The following is an 18438-nucleotide window of genomic DNA, read 5'->3' as shown; positions in this document are numbered from 1 at the left end:
ATGGTCAGCTGTCTGTCTACTCCACAAGCAGCTAGCTACGGGTGTGTTCGTAAATTCAATATGGAGTGCACTTAAGAGTGCGCTCAGGACGTTCGTAAATTCAGACCGTTGTCAGATTTTCCTTTCGTAAATTCAGAGCGTTTCGCTCTCGGAGCGTACACTGGACGCTCTGCTCTGGCTGAGGAGTAGAGTTGATTCGAGCGTTCTAACCACACAACAGCAGTCAAGCACCCAAAGCTAGCTACTTCCAGACACAAATTAGAGAACACTTCACTCTGATCATTTTACTTTACTCGCCCTAGCAGAGGCTAGGGCTGTTGTCATGTTATCCAGAGCGCTGGTGTCTGTAACTATGCTGCTGGCAACCATTTAATTGTGTTTTTTTGCCGACGTTTACTGATACCGGCCATATTCTACGGGTGTTGAGCATTCGTAAATTTATCATTTACTCTGAAATTGGATTAAATAGCCAGAGCGAATATACGAACGCACCCTACATGAACAGCTGAGCATGCGTGAACTCCTTGAAGGTTCATTATGTTTTAGCAATATCCCAAGTTACCACAGGAACAAAGTAAAAATGGCCGTAAAAATATATGAAAACTAAAAACAGCTTTTTGGTCTTACGGGTACAGTTAGGCATAATATTAGCACTGTGGTTATGATTATATTTCAATAAGATAAATAGGCGGGGTTTAGTCATAAATATGACTTTGTGGCTGTGGTAATGAGCGGAGACTCGACATTTTTTTTTGACGGTGTAGTTGCTGGTTATTATCACAAATTATCCCTATTTTAAGTATCTTAACTAATATGAGGTAGATAGCAAGCTCGTTTTGCAGTTAAATTGGAAGCGAACGCAACTACAATCCCAGCTATAAGCTGCCTGCCTCTTTGTAGAGTTACTGTGACAAATGCTGATGTCAAAATGGCTTTATAAATACATTTCATTGATAGAGAGACATCTGAGACAGCTCAGACTTGCTGGACACACCGCTCTCTGGCATCATTTACAAAATAGTCTCTAACACTCTACTCAGCAAACCGTATGTAGTCTATCACAAGGCCATCCGTTTTGTCACCAAAGCCCCATATACTACCCACCACTGCGACGTGTATGCTCTAGTTGGCTGGCCCTCACTACATATTCGTCGCCAAACCCACTGGCTCCAGGTCATCTGTAAGTCTTTGCTAGGTAAATATTCGCCTTATCTGAGTTCACTGGTCACCATAGCAACACCCACCCGATTTCTCTTCTATTATGTTATTGACTAAGTTTGTTTATGTGTAACTCTGTATTGTTGTTTTTGTCACACTGCTTTGCTTTATCTTGGCCAGGTCGCAGTTGTAAATGAGAACTTGTTCTCAACTGGCCTACCTGGTTAAATAAAGGTGACATTTGTTTTTGCATGACCCGACTGAGGAAAACAGCCGGAGGCATGTTGATGTCACAGACCTGCAGGGGGGCTCTCATCAGCGTTGTTAGCGCTTGTGCAGGTAAACACGCACACAGCCCTGCTATCTTAGCATGACACACAGTTCCCCTTCAGTCATTTTCTATAGACAAGCATGTTCTGTTGTAGTGGTATTGTTAGAGAGGGGTAAAGATAAAGATCTTTGAGAATACCGGTTGAGGGGTGGAGATGATGTAGTTAATTATTCCTTGCCCACGAACATTCGACCACCCATCAGACATGATTGCAATACAGTCTGATTTCTCTATGATTTGCTTGACCTTCACTTGAACTCTGCATCCAGCAAATGAGAAAATAAAGCATGTCTAGTTGGAGGGGTGTATGCTAGTAAAAGAACATTCAGAAATCTCTTCCAATACACAGCCTGTGAGTATCAGAGGTGAACCAGCTGCATACACAGCTTGAGCCAGACATTCATCAGCATTTCTGACTACGTTCCTCCATTAAGTTAAAAAAAAACTTCTGATTCCATGAGGACCATGAGCTGTTGCTATCAATAAGGTGTCATCATTTTCACCTGGAATAGAAGTAGAGGGACTTTTGTCAGAGGTTGCTTGTTGTGAGCGCTGAGGGAACTTGATGCACTTGGCCAGATGATTCTGCATCTTTGTGGCATACTTCACATGTGATTTGGCACAGTATTTGCAAATGGACACAGCTTTTCCTTCTACATTGGCTGCAGTGAAATGTCTTTACTCACCAGATAGTGCCCATGGGCATTTTCCTGTAAAGATTAGAAAATAAATGAGTAAAAAAAAAGAGAAATAGTTAAGCAGTTACATTAAACAACTCATTTGTAAGATTTTTTTTTTAAATGAAATATGTATGGAAATAGGTGAATTAACACTCCTCAGTTAGCAGGCTCAAACAAGCTAAAACCCACATGGTAGCAAAAACTAACTAGCAGAAATTGTTAACAAGTTAGAAATGATTTAGCACACTTTGCTGTAGGCTACGACAGTGCCTTGCGAAAGTATTCGGCCCCCTTGAACTTTGCGACCTTTTGCCACATTTCAGGCTTCAAACATAAAGATATAAAACTGTATTTTTTTGTGAAGAATCAACAACAAGTGGGACACAATCATGAAGTGGACCAACATTTATTGGATCTTTCAAACTTTTTTAACAAATCAAAAACTGAAAAATTGGGCGTGCAAAATTATTCAGCCCCTTTACTTTCAGTACAGCAAAATCTCTCCAGAAGTTCAGTGAGGATCTCTGAATGATCCAATGTTGACCTAAATGACTAATGATGATAAATACAATCCACCTGTGTGTAATCAAGTCTCCGTATAAATGCACCTGCACTGTGATAGTCTCAGAGGTCCGTTAAAAGCACAGAGAGCATCATGAAGAACAAGGAACACACCAGGCAGGTCCGAAATACTTTTGTGGAGAAGTTTAAAGCCGGATTTGGATACAAAAAGATTTCCCAAGCCTTAAACATCCCAAGGAGCACTGTGCAAGCGATAATATTGAAATGGAAGGAGTATCAGACCACTGCAAATCTACCAAGACCTGGCCGTCCCTCTAAACTTTCAGCACATACAAGAAGAAGACTGATCAGAGATGCAGCCAAGAGGCCCATGATCACTCTGGATGAACTGCAGAGATCTACAGCTGAGGTGGGAGACTCTGTCCATTGGACAACAATCAGTCGTATATTGCACAAATCTGGCCTTTATGGAAGAGTGGCAAGAAGAAAGCCATTTCTTAAAGATATCCATAAAGTGTTGTTTAAAGTTTACCACAAGCCACCTGGGAGACACACCAAACATGTGGAAGAAGGTGCTCTGGTCAGATGAAACCAAAATTGAACTTTTTGGCAACAATGCAAAACGTTATGTTTGGCGTAAAAGCAACACAGCTCATCACCCTGAACACACCATCCCCACTGTCAAACATGGTGGTGGCAGCATCATGGTTTGGGCCTGCTTTTCTTCAGCAGGGACAGGGAAGATGGTTAAAATTGATGGGAAGATGGATGGAGCCAAATACAGGACCATTCTGGAAGAAAACCTGATGGAGTCTGCAAAAGACCTGAGACTGGGACGGAGATTTGTCTTCAACAAGACAATGATCCAAAACATAAAGTAAAATCTACAATGGAATGGTGCAAAAATAAACATATCCAGGTGTTAGAATGGCCAAGTCAAAGTCCAGACCTGAATCCAATCGAGAATCTGTGGAAAGAACTGAAAACTGCTGTTCACAAATGCTCTCCATCCAACCTCACTGAGCTCAAGCTGTTTTGCAAGGAGGAATGGGAAAAAATGTCAGTCTCTCAATGTGCAAAACTGATAGAGACATACCCCAAGCGACTTACAGCTGTAATCGCAGCAAAAGGTGGCGCTACACAGTATTAACTTAAGGGGGCTGAATAATTTTCCACGCCCAATTTTTCAGTTTTTGATTTGTTAAAAAAGTTTGAAATATCCAATAAATCTCGTTCCACTTCATGATTGTGTCCCACTTGTTGTTGATTCTTCACAAAAAAAATACAGTTTTATATCTTTATGTTTGAAGCCTGAAATGTGGCAAAAGGTCGCAAAGTTCAAGGGGGCCGAATACTTTCGCAATGCACTGTATGTACTCATTAACAAAACATCATGTATGTCATATAAAATATATTTACCCCACCCAGTATTGTAATCAAAACTTAGCAGAAAGCATGTAGTCCTTGGCTCAAACAGTGTAGTAGTGTGGACTCAATAGCATCTTATTAGTGTGCAAGATCTTGAGAATCAGCTGTATGTGTAATGGAAGAGTGCACTGCACATGTGACTGAAGAATGAGTTTTGCAACCCTCTGCATGCACTTCTATTGAATTGGGGGTAGTTTAACCAAAATAATATGCCACAAGACCTAGATTTGCCTTGTGTATCCCACAAAAAACCCTTTAGACTTTTTTGATGAATTTAAGCAACATTCCAGGGCTAAGCTTCCCATGGAAAATTTCCAGAAAGATTCCTGAAATTTATCAGAAAGATTCCGAACCTTTTAACCCTAGTTGCTACTTATCCATACGATCAATGACAGGAGCGGTCCCAAAACATTCCAAACACGATCATGAGCAGTAAAAACTGTCGATTGACTTCAACACTTTACAAACTAAGCACACTGAAATCAAACACGACTTTCGCAAAGAGTTGCTCACACTGTCAAAACCACACAGAGCCCCGTCCTGACTGCTGATGCACTCTTAAAGTGGCAGTGCACGGTGAAGGCTCCGTACAAGATTTCGCCACAACGTTTTATTCCACATGAGGGATACTGAGATGTTTTAACTAGATTACTTATTGATTGTTATTTTCCATCTACAGAGGAGCTAGATGGCTTTCCAGTTATTCTAGTATGTGGTGCTAAGAATGTTGGGAAGTCCACCTTCAACCGCCGCTTCATCAGTACCTTACTAAACCAGTAAGTAGTGTTTGTTACTTTGTTTGTTTGGTTGAAAGGTTCTGCAGTGATACAATGCCCATAGCAATAACCGTGTGTGTGTATGTGCACTTGCGTAGCACTGCAAGTGTAGAATACCTGGAGTGTGACCTGGGCCAGACAGAGTTCACTCCCTCAGGTTGTCTCTCCCAGTCTACTGTTAGAGAGCCACTGCTGGGTATGTACTGTACTGCCTTCCATCACAATCACATGTGCAATACATTTTAGTGCAGTAAATACAATTTCCAATGCATTCATTACTCAAATGGCAAGTACACTTGAACTACCTGCATTTCAATTTGGTTTAAATAATGCAAAAACAAAGTGTTGGAGAAGAAAGTAAAAGTGCAATATGTGCTATGTAAGAAAGCTAACGTTTCAGTTCCTTGCTCAGAACATGAGAACATATGAAAGCTGGTGGTTCCTTTAAACATGAGTCTTCAATATAGTTTGTAGTTATTATAGGAATTATAGGACTATTTCCCTCTATACCATTTGTATTTCATTAAACTTTGACTATTGGATGTTCTTTTAGGCACTTTAGTATTGCTAGTGTAACAGTATAGCTTCCGTCCCTCTCCTCGCTCCTCCCTGGGCTCGAACCAGCAACACAATGACAAGAGCCACCATCGAAGCAGGGTTACCCATGCAGAGCAAGGGAAACAACCACCCCAAGGCTTAGAGCGAGTGAATTTTGAAACGCTATTAGCGCGCACTAACTAGCTAGCCATTTCACTTCGGTTACACCAGCCTCATCTCGGGAGTTGATAGGCTTGAAGTCATAAACAGCGCAATGCTTGATGCATAACGATGAGCTGCTAGCAAAATGCACGAAAGTGCTGTTTGAATGAATGTTTACGTGCCTGCTTCTGCCTAACCACCGCTCAGTCAGATACTCAGATACTTGTATGCTCAGTCAGATTATATGCAACGCAGGACACTAGATAATATCATCAACCATGTGTAGTTAACAAGTGATTATGATTGATTGTTTTTTCTAAGATAAGTTTAATGCTAGCTAGCAACTTATCTTGGCTTACTGCATTCGCGTAACAGGCAGTCTCCTTGTGGAGTGCAACGAGATAGAGTCATGTCGCTATTGCATTGGACTAGTTAACTGTAAGGTTGCAAGATTGAATCCCCCGAGCTGACAAGGTGAAAATCTGTCGTTCTGCCCCTGAAGAAGGCAGTTAACCCACCGTTCCTAGGACGTCATTGAAAATAAGAATCATCAAATCAAATCAAATCAAATCAAATCAAATCACATTTATTTATATAGCCCTTCGTACATCAGCTGATATCTCAAAGTGCTGTACAGAATGTGTTCTTAACTGACTTGCCTAGTTAAATAAAGGTAAAACAAATTTAAAAGTTAATCGGCGCCCAAAAATACCGATTTCCGATTTGTAATGGAAAACTTGAAATCGGCCCTAATTAATCGGCCATTCCGATTAATCGGTCGACCTCTACTCCCAACCAAATTGTGCTATTGTTTTTTTTGCGTTTTGTGTAAATACTTTTATTTTGTACATAATGTTGCTGCTACTGTCTGTTATAACCAAAAATAACTTCTGGCCATCAGAACCACGATTACACATGGTGGACTGGAAGAAACTTTTTCTTTTAACGAGTCCAACGAGAAGGATATACTGCTTTCACTGGAACAGGCACAGATCCCCGTAATTGGCTTGAAGAAAAGACACAGGAAAAGGGGCCGCGGATTGGGGTGCCTTCTGAGAATCCGTAGGCGAGCAGGTAAACTCCCACTGCCATCCATTCTTGCTAATGTGCAATCATTGGACAATAAAATTGATGACCTACGATTAAGATTATCCTGCTACTCTAATGTTTCAGAGAAAATGTCTGACACTAGAGATGCTTAACCAAGTTTCATTCTTCCCAAAGGGTTGACACAGCTGTATTCAGACAAAGACATGTTTCCACCACTACAAGTATATATACTCCACTTTAGGCACTCCTCCTTCTCTCCAACAGGAAGACGAAGTGATAAAGTAATAAACCGTTCTGTCTCCCTTAAGATGACCTGACCACAACCCCTTTGAGGTCTAATCCAAAGCTCTCCACCAGTATCACCTATCGCACTCCCGTGACTTCCTCCCGTCCACCCAGCATATTCCACAGCCACTCTGTCTTTCTACAGAGAACCATTAAGTTCTGACATAAAAACCAGTCTCTTCCACTCCTTTATATACTATGCTTATGCATATAACAATGTTCAAAGTTTACCTCGAATCCAACAGGACATTAAAAACTGTAATATCTTATGTTTTACCGAGACGTGGCTGAACGATGATAATATAGACTTGGCGCTATTTTCCATGCACCGGCAGAACAGAGAAGCTACGTCTGTTAAGGGGAGGGGGGACGGGGTCTATTTTGCAATAACAGCTGGTGCTCGATGTCTAATATTAAAGAAGTCTTGCTCGCCTGATGTAGAGTTCCTTATGATAAGCTGTAAACCACACTATCTACCAAGAGAGTTCTCTATATTATTTGTAGCCGTCTATTTACCACTACAGAACGAAGCTGGCACTAACACCGCTCTCAACCAAATCTATAAGGCCATAAGCAAAGAAGAAAATGCTCATCCAGAAGCGGCGATCCAAGTGGGTGGGGACTTTAATGCAGGCAAACTTAAATCAGTTTTACCACATTTTTACCTGTGCAACCAGAGGGAAAGAAATCCTAGACCACCTTTACTCCACACACAGAGATGCATACAAAGCTCCCCCCACCCCTCTATTTGGCAAATCTGACCATAATTCTATCCTCCTGATTCCTGCTTAGAAGAAAAAAGTAAAGCAGGAAGTACCAGTGACTCACCCAATATGGAAGTGGTCAGATTACATGGATGGTACATTACAGGACTGATTTTCTAGCACAGACTGGAATATGTTCCGGTATTTATCGAATGGCATTGAGGAGTACACCACCTCAGTCATTGGCTTCATCAATAAGTGCATCGTCGACGTTGTCCCCACAGTTACCGTATGTACATATCCCAACCAGAATCCATGGATTACAGGCAACGTCCGCATCGAGTTAAAGGCTAGAGCTGCCGCTTTCAACCAGCGGGAGACTAATCCGGATGTTTATAAGAAATCCCGCTATGCCTTCCGACGAACCATCAAACAAGCAAAGTGTCAATACAGGTTTAAGATTGAATCGTACTACACTGGCTCTGACGCTCGTCGGATGTTGCAGGGCTTGAAAACTATTACGGACTACAAAGGGAAACCTAGACACGAGCTGCCCAGTGAAGCGAGCCTACCAGACGAGCTAAATGCATTTTTATACTCGCTTCGAGGCAAACAACACTGAAGCATGCATGAGAGCACCAGCTGTACTGGATGACTGTGTGATAACACTCTCGGTAGCCGATGTGAACAAAACCTTTAAACAGGTCTAGATTCACAAAGCCGCTGGGCCAGATGGATTACCAGGACGTGTACTCAAAGCATGCGCGGACCAACTGTCAAGTGTCTTCACTGACATTTTCAACCTCTCCCTGACCAAGTCTGTAATAGCAACATGTTTCAAGCAGACCACCATAGTTCCTGTGTCCAAGGAAGCGAAGGTAACCTGCCTAAATGATTACCGCCCGTAGCACTCAGGTCGGTAGCCATGAAGTGCTTTGAAAGGCTGGTCATGGCTCACATCAACAGCATCCAATTCGTATACCGCCCCAACAGATCCACAGACGATGCAATCTCAATCGCACTCCACACTGCCCTTTCCCACCTGGACAAAAGGAACACAGATGTGAGATTGCTGTTCATTGACTACAGTTCAGCGTTCAACACACATAGTGCCCTCAAAGCTCATCACTAAGCTAAGGACTCTGGGACTAAACACCTCCCTCTGCAACAGGATCCTGGACTTCCTGACGGGCCACCCTCAGGTGGTAAGGGTAGGCAACAACACGTCTGCAACGCTGATCCTTAACACTGGGGCCCTTCAGGGATGTGTACTTAGTCCCCTCCTGTACTCCCTGTTCACCCATGACTGCGTGGCCAAACACGATTCCAACACCATCATTACGTTTTCAGACGACAACGATGAGCCAGCCAATAGGGAAGAGGTCAGAGAACTGGCAGTGTGGTGCCAGGACAACATCCTCTCCCTCAATGCGAGCAAGACAAAGTAGCTGATCTTGGACTTCAGGAAAAGGCGTGTCCTGAATAGGCCCCCATTAACATGGGCTGTAGTGGAGCGGGTCGAGAGTTTCAAGTACCTTCGTGTCCACATCACCAATGAACTATCATGGTCCAAACACACCAAGACAGTTGTGTAGAAGGCACGACGAAACCTTTTCCACCTCAGGAGACTGAAAAGATTTGGAATTGGTCCCCAGATCCTCAAAAGGTTCTACAGCTGCACCATCGAGAGCATGGTTGCATCACCACCTGGTATGGAATCTGCTCGGCATCTGACCGTTAGGCGCTACAGAGGGTAGTGCGTACAGTCCAGTACATCACTGGAGCCAAACTTCCTGCCAACCAGGACCTATATTTTATTATATTTCACCTTTATTTAACCAGGTAAGCTAGTTGAGAACAAGTTCTCATATGCAACTGCGACCTGGCCAAGATAAAGCATAGCAGTTCCACACATACAAATATAATAGGCGGTGTCAGAGGAAAGTGCATAAAATTGTCAGAGACTCCAGTCACCCAGGTTAGACAGTAACGCCGTGTTCTTGGCAACCTGGGGGAAAAAACGCTACATTTGTCCCAAGCTGCCATGTTCATGTTTCACCCAATCCTCAAAAAGGAGGGAAAGCAAGCACACATGTCAACAAATAAATAATGCGTAGTAATTAATACTTTTTTGTTGTTGAATTCTTCATACTGACCTGTTGACATGTGTCTGCCTCTTCAGGTTTTGGCTTTCAGTTGCTGGTGGACATCATTTGCCTCTGCTCCGTCTCTCAGGTGGGGCAGCTCAGTAGTGGGGATAAAGTCATGTGCCCCCAACTCACCCCTGTGTTCCTGAGGCTGGCAGACACACCCTCCTGCCCAGTCAGCCCTGGGGGAGGACAACTCTGAATCCCATCCTCTCCAGTGGAGATACTCTATTCAGTATTCACCCAGAGTTTGAAGGAGTGGGGCGCCCAAGCGAAATGTAAGAGTCCCAACAAGACAACAGCTTTCTTGGTTGCCATGGATATGGATATTAATTTTTCTGCTGAAGGAAGATACTTGCCATTTTATTTGGAGAAAAGACAAACCCACTCTGCACTTGCCAGTATCACTTGTTCATTAAGCTGATGTATAAGCCTTTGTCAGAGATTTTCTTGCCCTACTTCTCTGAGTTCACCCCTCTGCCCCCCCCCCGGTGTGTGTTTATCTTCCACAGGAGACACCAGTGTAGCAATGAGCAGTGTGACCTGGCTCTGCTGGGCTACTTCAGCCAGCTGCAGTCCCCTAAACCAGGCTCCGTCAGACCCCTGCACGGCTTCACCCCCTACCAGGTAAGAAATAATACAAACTTTTAAAGAAGAATGTAGCCTCACTCTAGTGCTGATGTCATTGATAAGTGCCGTGTTCTGCCGGCCTGCTCATGTCAAATCATGTTTTATTCATGTCTGTGTAAGCATAGGATTCAAGTCTGTTATATTTTTTACCTTTTAGAATATACTAATTCCACTACGTCCCTCCCTTGTCCTCTCTGTGCTGGTTCCCCATTCAGCAGTGGCGGTGGGTGTGATGCACTGTGAGGTAGCACCAGCTCATGTGCTCTACGCTGCCAATGCCAGTGGTGAGGCTGTTCTTTCTGAATGAGAAGGTATCAGGCAGGGGAGGCCCAGTTCTACTCTCTCAAACCCCTGTCTGTCCCTGTATGGGATTTGGTAAGTATATATAGGTCTATGCCCATTACCCATACACATGTTAAAAAGGAAGCTGGTGGAAGGAGCCATAGGACTGGCTCATTGTAATGGCTGAAATGGAATTGTTTTATTCCATTCCAGCCATTACAATGATCCCATCCTCCTATAACTTCTCCCACCAGCCTCCTCTGACATGCTAGTCTGTCACTATTCTGTGTGGACAACTGTCATCTATCTAGCCGAGAACAGTAATAAAGTTCGGCATCTCCCCATCATGGATGAATAACTCTTCGAATGGATGGTGTGATGGATGGATGGAGGGATAACAAAGCTCTAAATTGTGGGTAATCTATTAAATTGATGAGAAATCTAGAGGTCCTTCTCCTCCAATGGGTTTTGAGGTGGAGGCGAGTAGTATGCAATTGAGGATCTCCCTCTGTTCTCAGCAGGTGTCCTTTGGGGGTGTGGACACGTGGCCTGTACACCTGTAGCTCCCTCAGTCCTCCGTCAGGTCAACGGTCTTCTGTTGGGTGCTGTCACACTGCCCAACAGCCTCCTCACAGGACAGGTAAGACAAAAGGATACATCCCAAACACTAAGTAATCTAAACACTGCGTGCAGTGTCGTACTCTCCGCTCCTCAATCATCTGTAAGATGTCTTTGTTTGACTTTGATACTCAAATATAAATTATTATTAAACATATGCATGAAAAACTGAAAAATCACAACTGCCAAACCCAACCATTCAAATATTGCCGGCCTGTCCTGTTCCTCTCCATCGGTGTCAGCTTTTAGCTATCAGGTTATTTTGGTTCAGTCACTCATTCTTGCTACATATTCTTGCTTTATCTTAGTCCACATCCTCTTTCTGTTACAGACAGGAATTGTGGGAGAGCCTCCCTACGTCACAATAGACTACAACTTTGAGCTAACCGGGACTGGGAAGATTCAAGGGGCTTGCAAGACCTGACCAGATGAATAACGCAAAGTGATTGTTTTTGTGAGAAGAGACTATGGTTTCACAGCAAGAAATCTGAAATCTGAATATTTTTTACCTTCCTTGTTTACTGACTTCAAACACCAAGGCCAGAGTCTCTCTTTCCCTTGCTTTCTCTTATCGCTCCTGTTTCATCAGAAGTTGGAAATAGGCCTAAATAAAACAATTTCAGGTCTTTTGTTTCTTCGGTGTAAGATCTTTTCTTGTCCTGAAGAGGGCATTTTAAGTAACCTCATACATTCATACCAGAGTGGTTCATACAGTAAAGGAGTATATACAAGGTTTGTTGCCTTTTGGTGCCCTGAAGAGGGCAGTGTTGTTCAGGTTTATATTTCAAGTTTATCAAGCCGAGCTCGTACAGTTAGTTGTATCGTAAATGAGATTTTATAGGCTGCTGCACAAGATTGTGTGTATGGATGGACACAGTTTCGGAGCATCATGACGAACGCACACATTTTGTTGTCTGCGCGGACATGTTTCAAGTTTTATTAGTCGTATGTACAGGACACATGGTATGCACCGTCCAAACTAAATGCATACTTGCAGGTTCCTTCTTGACAATACAACAATAAGAAATAATAAACTAAGAATACGAACATAAAGTAAATGGCTCAGTAGAATAGAATAAACATCTTAGCATAAGTATAATACATTAAGGCACAATTTAAAGTCCAATATTTACACGTGTTTTGGGAAGGGGGATTGGGGGCAAGTGTTTAAATTGTGCAGTATTTAGCAATCATAAGTCTGTTAGAAACAGTTGTGATGTGTGTAGCATGAATGTCTGCATTTACACAAGCAGCCAAATGTAGATTTTTTTCCCCCACTAATTGGTCTTTTGACCAATCACATGAGATCTTTTCACATCAGATTTTTTTCAGAGCTGATCTGATTGGTCGAAAGACCAATTAGTTAAAAAAAAAAAAAAATTGGTCTGCCTGTGTAAACGCAGTGTGTGTGTGTATATACAGTGGGGAGAACAAGTACTTGATACACTGCCGATTTTGCAGGTTTTCCTACTTACAAAGCATGTAGAGGTCTGTAATTTTTATCATAGGTACATTTCAACTGTGAGAGACGGAATCTAAAACAAAAATCCAGAAAATTGTATGATTGTATGATTTTTAAGTAATTGATATCACATTTACCTAAGTATTCAGACCCTTTAGTCAATACTGTGTTGAAGCACCTTGGCAGCAATTACAGCCTTGGGTTTTCTTGGGTATGACACTACAAGCTTGGCACACCTGTGTTTGGGGAGTTTCTCCCATTCTTCTCTGCAGATCCTCTCAAGCTCTGTCAGGTTGGATGGGGAGCGTCGCTGCACAGCTATTTTCAGGTCTCTCTATAGTTGTTTAACCGGGCTCTGGCTGGCCTACTAAAGGACATTGAGACTTGTCTCGAAGCCAGTCCTGTGTTGTCTTGGTTTGTGTGCTTATGATCGTTGTCCTGTGAACCTTCGCCTCAAATCAAAGTTTATTGGTCACATACACATGTTTAGCAGATGTTATTGTGAGTGTAGGGAAATGCTTGTGCTTCTAGTTCCGACAGTGCAGCAATATCTGACATGTCATATAACAATTCCACAATAACTACCTAATACACACAAATCTAAGTAAAGGAATGGAATAAGAATATATACATATAAGTACAGTGGGGCAAAAAAGTATTTAGTCAGCCACCAATTGTGCAAGTTCTCACACTTAAAAAGATGAGGCCTGTAATTTTCGTCTTAGGTACACTTCAACTATGACAGACAAAATGAGGGAAAAAAAATCTGAAAATCACATTGTCGGATTTTTAATGAATTTATTTGCAGATTATGGTGGAAAATAAGTATTTGGTCAATAACAAAAGTTTATCTCAATACTTTGTTATATACCCTTTGTTGGCAATGAGAGGTCAAACGTTTTCTGTACGTCTTCACAAGGTTTCCACACACTGTTGCTGGTATTTTGGCCCATTCCTCCATGCAGATCTCCTCTAGAGCAGTGATGTTTTGGGGCTGTTGCTGGGCAACATGGACTTTCAACTCCCTCCAAAGATTTTCTATGGGGCTGAGATCTGGAGACTGGCTAGGCCACTCCAGGACCTTGAAAAGCTTCTTGCGAAGCCACTCCTTCTTTGCCCGGGCGGTGTGTTTGGGTTCATTGTCATGCTGAAAGACCCAGCCACATTTCATCTTCAATGCCCTTGCTGATGGTAGGCTTTGTTACTTTGGTCCCAGCTCTCTGCAGGTCATTCACTAGGTCCCCCCGTGTGGTTCTGGGATTTTTGCTCATCTTTCGTGGAGCCCCAGATCGAGGGAGATCATCAGTGGTCTTGTATGTCTTCCATTTCCTAATAATTGCTCCCACAGTTGATTTCTTTAAACCAAGCTGCTTACCTATTGCAGATTCAGTCTTCCAAGCCTGGTGCAGGTCTACAATTTTGTTTCTGGTGTCCTTTGACAGCTCTTTGTTCTTGGCCATAGTGGATTTTGGAGTGTGACTGTTTGAGGTTGTGGACAGGTGTCTTTTTATACTGATAACAAGTACAAACAGGTGCCATTAATACAGGTAACGAGTGGAGGACAGAGGAGCCTCTTAAAGAAGAAGTTACAGGTCTGTGAGAGCCAGAAATCTTGCTTGTTTGTAGGTGACCAAATACTTATTTTCCACCATAATTTGCAAATAAATAAATAAAAAATCCTACAATGTGATTTTCTGGATTTCTTTTCATTTTTTCATTTTGTCATAGTTGAAGTGTACCTATGATGAAAATTACATTGCCTCTCTCATCTTTTTAAGTGGGAGAACTTGCACAATTGGTGGCTGACTAAATACTTTTTTGCCCCACTGTATGTGGCATAAACACAAGCAGTCATAATGTTTTAATCTGATTAGGCTACTTCAAATGTTTCCTTAAGGCATGTGCATGTTCATCCAAAATGTAATTCCAGCATCCTCAGCATGGTTTGACATTGACACCCTAAAGACTCTGGCAAGTGCACTAATCCAGTGTCACTTTGATTATGCCTGCACATCATGGTCCCCCAGCAGCCCCAAACATCTCAAGAATCAGCTATAGACCATCCAAAACAAGCTTGTAAGAATTGTAATTAAACTCCCCCCTCATACTCATCTGACAGTTGAGCATTTTAAGCAGCCTGGCTGGCTGTGAAAACAATTTAAGTATTAATTCAACTTGGTCTGGTCCACAGAATTATCACAGGCTCAGCCTCCAGGTACCTATCCAACAACAATATTTTTCATTTGTTAGATATGTCCACCAGCATTATACCAGAGCCAGAGTCTAATGTTCCCTGTTTTAAATAGGAATCTATCTGGTAAGAACACATTTTTGTATACCGGAACTGTTGAGTGGAACGAAGTACAACAGCAACTCAAAGCCATAACAACCATAACCACTTTTAAAAAATTATGCCAAAAGCTGGCTAATGTTTGAACAGTAGAAAATGTTTTTGTCTGTATCTCTGTAATGTGTCTGTATCTATGTAATTGTATACTGTATGTATTTATGTAGAAATAGGGACCACAATGGAAATGTGCAATCCTGTTCACTTTGAAAAATATTTGTATTGTGTGTCTATATGGGTATTTTTTTACAAATAAAATCATTCAATCAATCCAAACTGTGCAGAGGCCATTTGATGAATGGAAATAGACATCTGTTACAAAACACCAAAAAGTTTAATGACATTCAGAGATTGTCAAGTCGAGCCTTCAATAATAGATATGCCTACAAGGTAGGGAGGGATATATAACCCGTCTATATAAGGCAGGGGTAGGCAATTACAGACCTCGAGGGCCAGATTGGTGTCACAGTTTGGCCCTAGCTCCAGCTAACACACCTGACTCCAATAATCACATCATCATGATCTTCAATCATGATCTTCAGAATGCAATTTGATTAAATTTGATTAAATCAGCTGTGTATGCTAGGGATGGAGAAAAAGTGTGACACCAATTAGGCCCTCCAGGACTGGAGTGTTCACTGTAATTTCCTAGGCCAGGGTTTCCCAAACTCTCTCCTCAAATCAAAGTTTATTTGTCACGTGCGCCGAATACAACTGGTGAACCTTACAGTGAAATGCTTAATTACAGGCCCTAACCAACAGTGCAATTTTAAATTAGGTGAACAATAGATAAGGAAATAAGAAACAACAGTAAAGAGACAGTGAATAATTACAGTAGCAAGGCTATATACAGTAGGGAGGCTACATACAGGTGTAGAGGTCCTGGATGGATGGCAGGTAGCTTAGTCCCAGTGATGTACTGGGCCGTACGCAGTACCCTCTGTAGTGCCTTGTGGTCGGAAGATGAGCAGTTGCCGTACCAGGCAGTGATGCAACCAGTCAGGAAGCTCTCGATGTTGCAGCTGTAGAACCTTTTGAGGATCTGAGGACCCATGCCAAATATTTTTAGTTTCCTGAGGGGGAATAGGCTTTGTCATGCCCTCTTTATGACTGTCTTGGTGTGTTTGGACCATTCTAGTTTGTTGGTGATGTGGACACCGAGGAACTTGAAGCTCTCAACCTGCTCCACTATAACCCGTTGATGAGAATGGGGGTGTGCTCGGTCCTCCTTTTCCTGTAATCCACAATCATCTCCTTAGTCTTGGTTACGTTGAGGGAGAGGTGGTTGTTCTGGCACCACCCAGCCAGGTTTCTGACCTCCTACCTATAGGCTGTCTCATCATTGTCGGTGATCAGGCCTACCACTGTTGTGTAGTCTGAAAACTTAATGAAGGTGTTGGAGTCGTGCCTGGTCACGCAGTCGTGGGTGAACAGGGAGTACAGAAGGGGACTGAGCACGCACCCCTGAGGGGCTCCAGTGTTGGGGATAAGCATGGCTGATGTGTTGCTACCTACCCTTGCCACCTGGCCTTTCAAAGCACTTCATGGCTATGGATGTGAGTGCTACGGGTCTGTAGTCATTTAAGCAGGTTACCTTAGTGTTCTTGGGTACAGGGACTATGTTGGTCTGCTTGAAACATGATGGTATTACAGACTCAATCAGGGACATGTTGAAAATGTCAGTGAAGACACCTGCCAATTGGTCAGCACATGCCCAACGCACACATCCTGGTAATCTGTCTGTCCCAGTGGCCTTGTGAATCTTGACCTGATTAAAGGTCTTACTCACGTCGGCAGAGAGAGCGTACAGAGAGCGTGATCACACAGTCGCTCTCATGCATGCCTCAGTGTTGCTTGCCTCGAAACAAGCATAGAAGTGATTTAGCTCGTCTGATTGGCTCATGTCACTGGGCAGCTCGCGGCTGTGCTTCCCTTTGTAGTCTGTAATAGTTTAGAAGTCCTGCCACATAAGACTAGCGTCAGAGTCAGTGTAGTACGATTCAATCTTAGCCCTGTATTGGTGTATTGCCTGTTTGATGGTTCTTCGGGGGCATTGCAGGATTTCCTATAAGCTTCCGGGTTAGAGTCCCACACCTTGAAAGAGGCAGCTCTACCCTTTAGCTCAGTGCGAATGTTGCCTGTAATCCATGGCTTCTGGTTGGAGTATGTACGTACAGTCACTGTGGGGATGACGTCCTCGATGCACTTATTGATAAAGACAGTGACTGATGTGGTGTACTCCTCAATGCAATCGGAAGAATCCCGGAACATGTTCCAGTCTGTGATAGCAAAACAGTCCTGTAGTTTAGCATCTGCTTCATCTGACCACCTTTGTATTGACCGAGTCACTGGTGCTTCCTGCTTTAATTTGTGCTTGTAAGGAATCAGGAGGATAGAATTGTGGTCAGATTTACCAAATGGAGGGCGAGGGAGAGCTTTGTACGTGTCTCTGTGTGTGGAGTATAGGTGATCTAGAATGTTTCTCCCTCTGGTTGCGCATTTAACATGTTGATGGAATTTAGGTAAAACTGTTTTAAGTTTACCCTAATTAAAGTTCCCGGCAACTAGGAGCACCGCCTCTGGGTGAGCGGTTTCCTGTTTGCTTATTTCCTTATACAGCGGACTGAGTATGGTCTTAGTGCCAGTGTCCATCTGTGGTGGTAAATAAACAGCCACGAAAAGTATAGATGAAAACTCTCTTGACAAATAGTGTGGTCTACAGTTTATCAAAAGATACTCTACTTCAGGTGAGCAAAATCTAGAGACTTCCTTAGATTTTGTGCACCAGCTGTTGTTTACAAATATGCATAGACCGCCCCCACTCGTCTTAATAGAGTGTGCTGTTCTATCTAGCCAGTGCATTTTATATCCTGCTAGCTGAATATCCATGTCATCATTCAGCCACGATTCCGTGAAACATAAGATGTTACAGTTTTTGATGTCCCGTTGGTAGGATATTCGTGATCATACCTTGTCTAATTTATTGTCCAATTATTATACGTTGGCGAGTAATATTGACGGTAAAAGGCACCTTTCCCACTCTCCTTCTCCGGATCCTTAATATGGATCCCTTAAGCGTGAATCCCGCTCGAATCCCGTTAGCGGGATTGATTTGACAACATCCAGTGAAATTGTAGCGCGACAAATTCAAACTACAGAAATATGAATTTTCAACCTTCACAAAAATATAAGTGTAATATATCAAAATAAAGCTTAACTTCTTGTTAATCCAGCCGCTGTGTCAGATTTCAAGAAGGCTTTACGGTTAAAGCAAACCATGCGATTATCTGAGGACAGTGCCCCGCATACAAACACATGA

At 42.7% G+C, this 18438-nt stretch overlaps 1 long non-coding RNA gene across 2 annotated transcripts; it reads left to right on the top strand.

Annotated features, from left to right (window-relative positions):
* The first annotated feature begins 189 nt into the window (after positions 1 to 189).
* LOC118360384 (uncharacterized) lies at positions 190 to 13379 on the top strand. 2 transcript variants are annotated; one of them, XR_004820842.2, is made up of 9 exons: positions 190 to 1497; positions 4799 to 4895; positions 4994 to 5091; positions 6496 to 6668; positions 9816 to 10058; positions 10293 to 10407; positions 10626 to 10785; positions 11211 to 11332; positions 11642 to 13379. It is a non-coding gene; the product is annotated as an uncharacterized LOC118360384 (long non-coding RNA). The 2 variants fall into 2 exon arrangements; XR_004820843.2 differs by lacking the exon at positions 4994 to 5091.
* Positions 13380 to 18438: the final 5059 nt, after the last annotated feature.

This window comes from Oncorhynchus keta, chromosome 28 (genome assembly GCF_023373465.1).
Source record: "Oncorhynchus keta strain PuntledgeMale-10-30-2019 chromosome 28, Oket_V2, whole genome shotgun sequence".
Lineage (NCBI taxonomy): Eukaryota > Metazoa > Chordata > Actinopteri > Salmoniformes > Salmonidae > Oncorhynchus > Oncorhynchus keta.
Note: the sequence above shows the minus strand (reverse complement) of the source record. Positions and strands in the feature narration are given on the sequence as shown.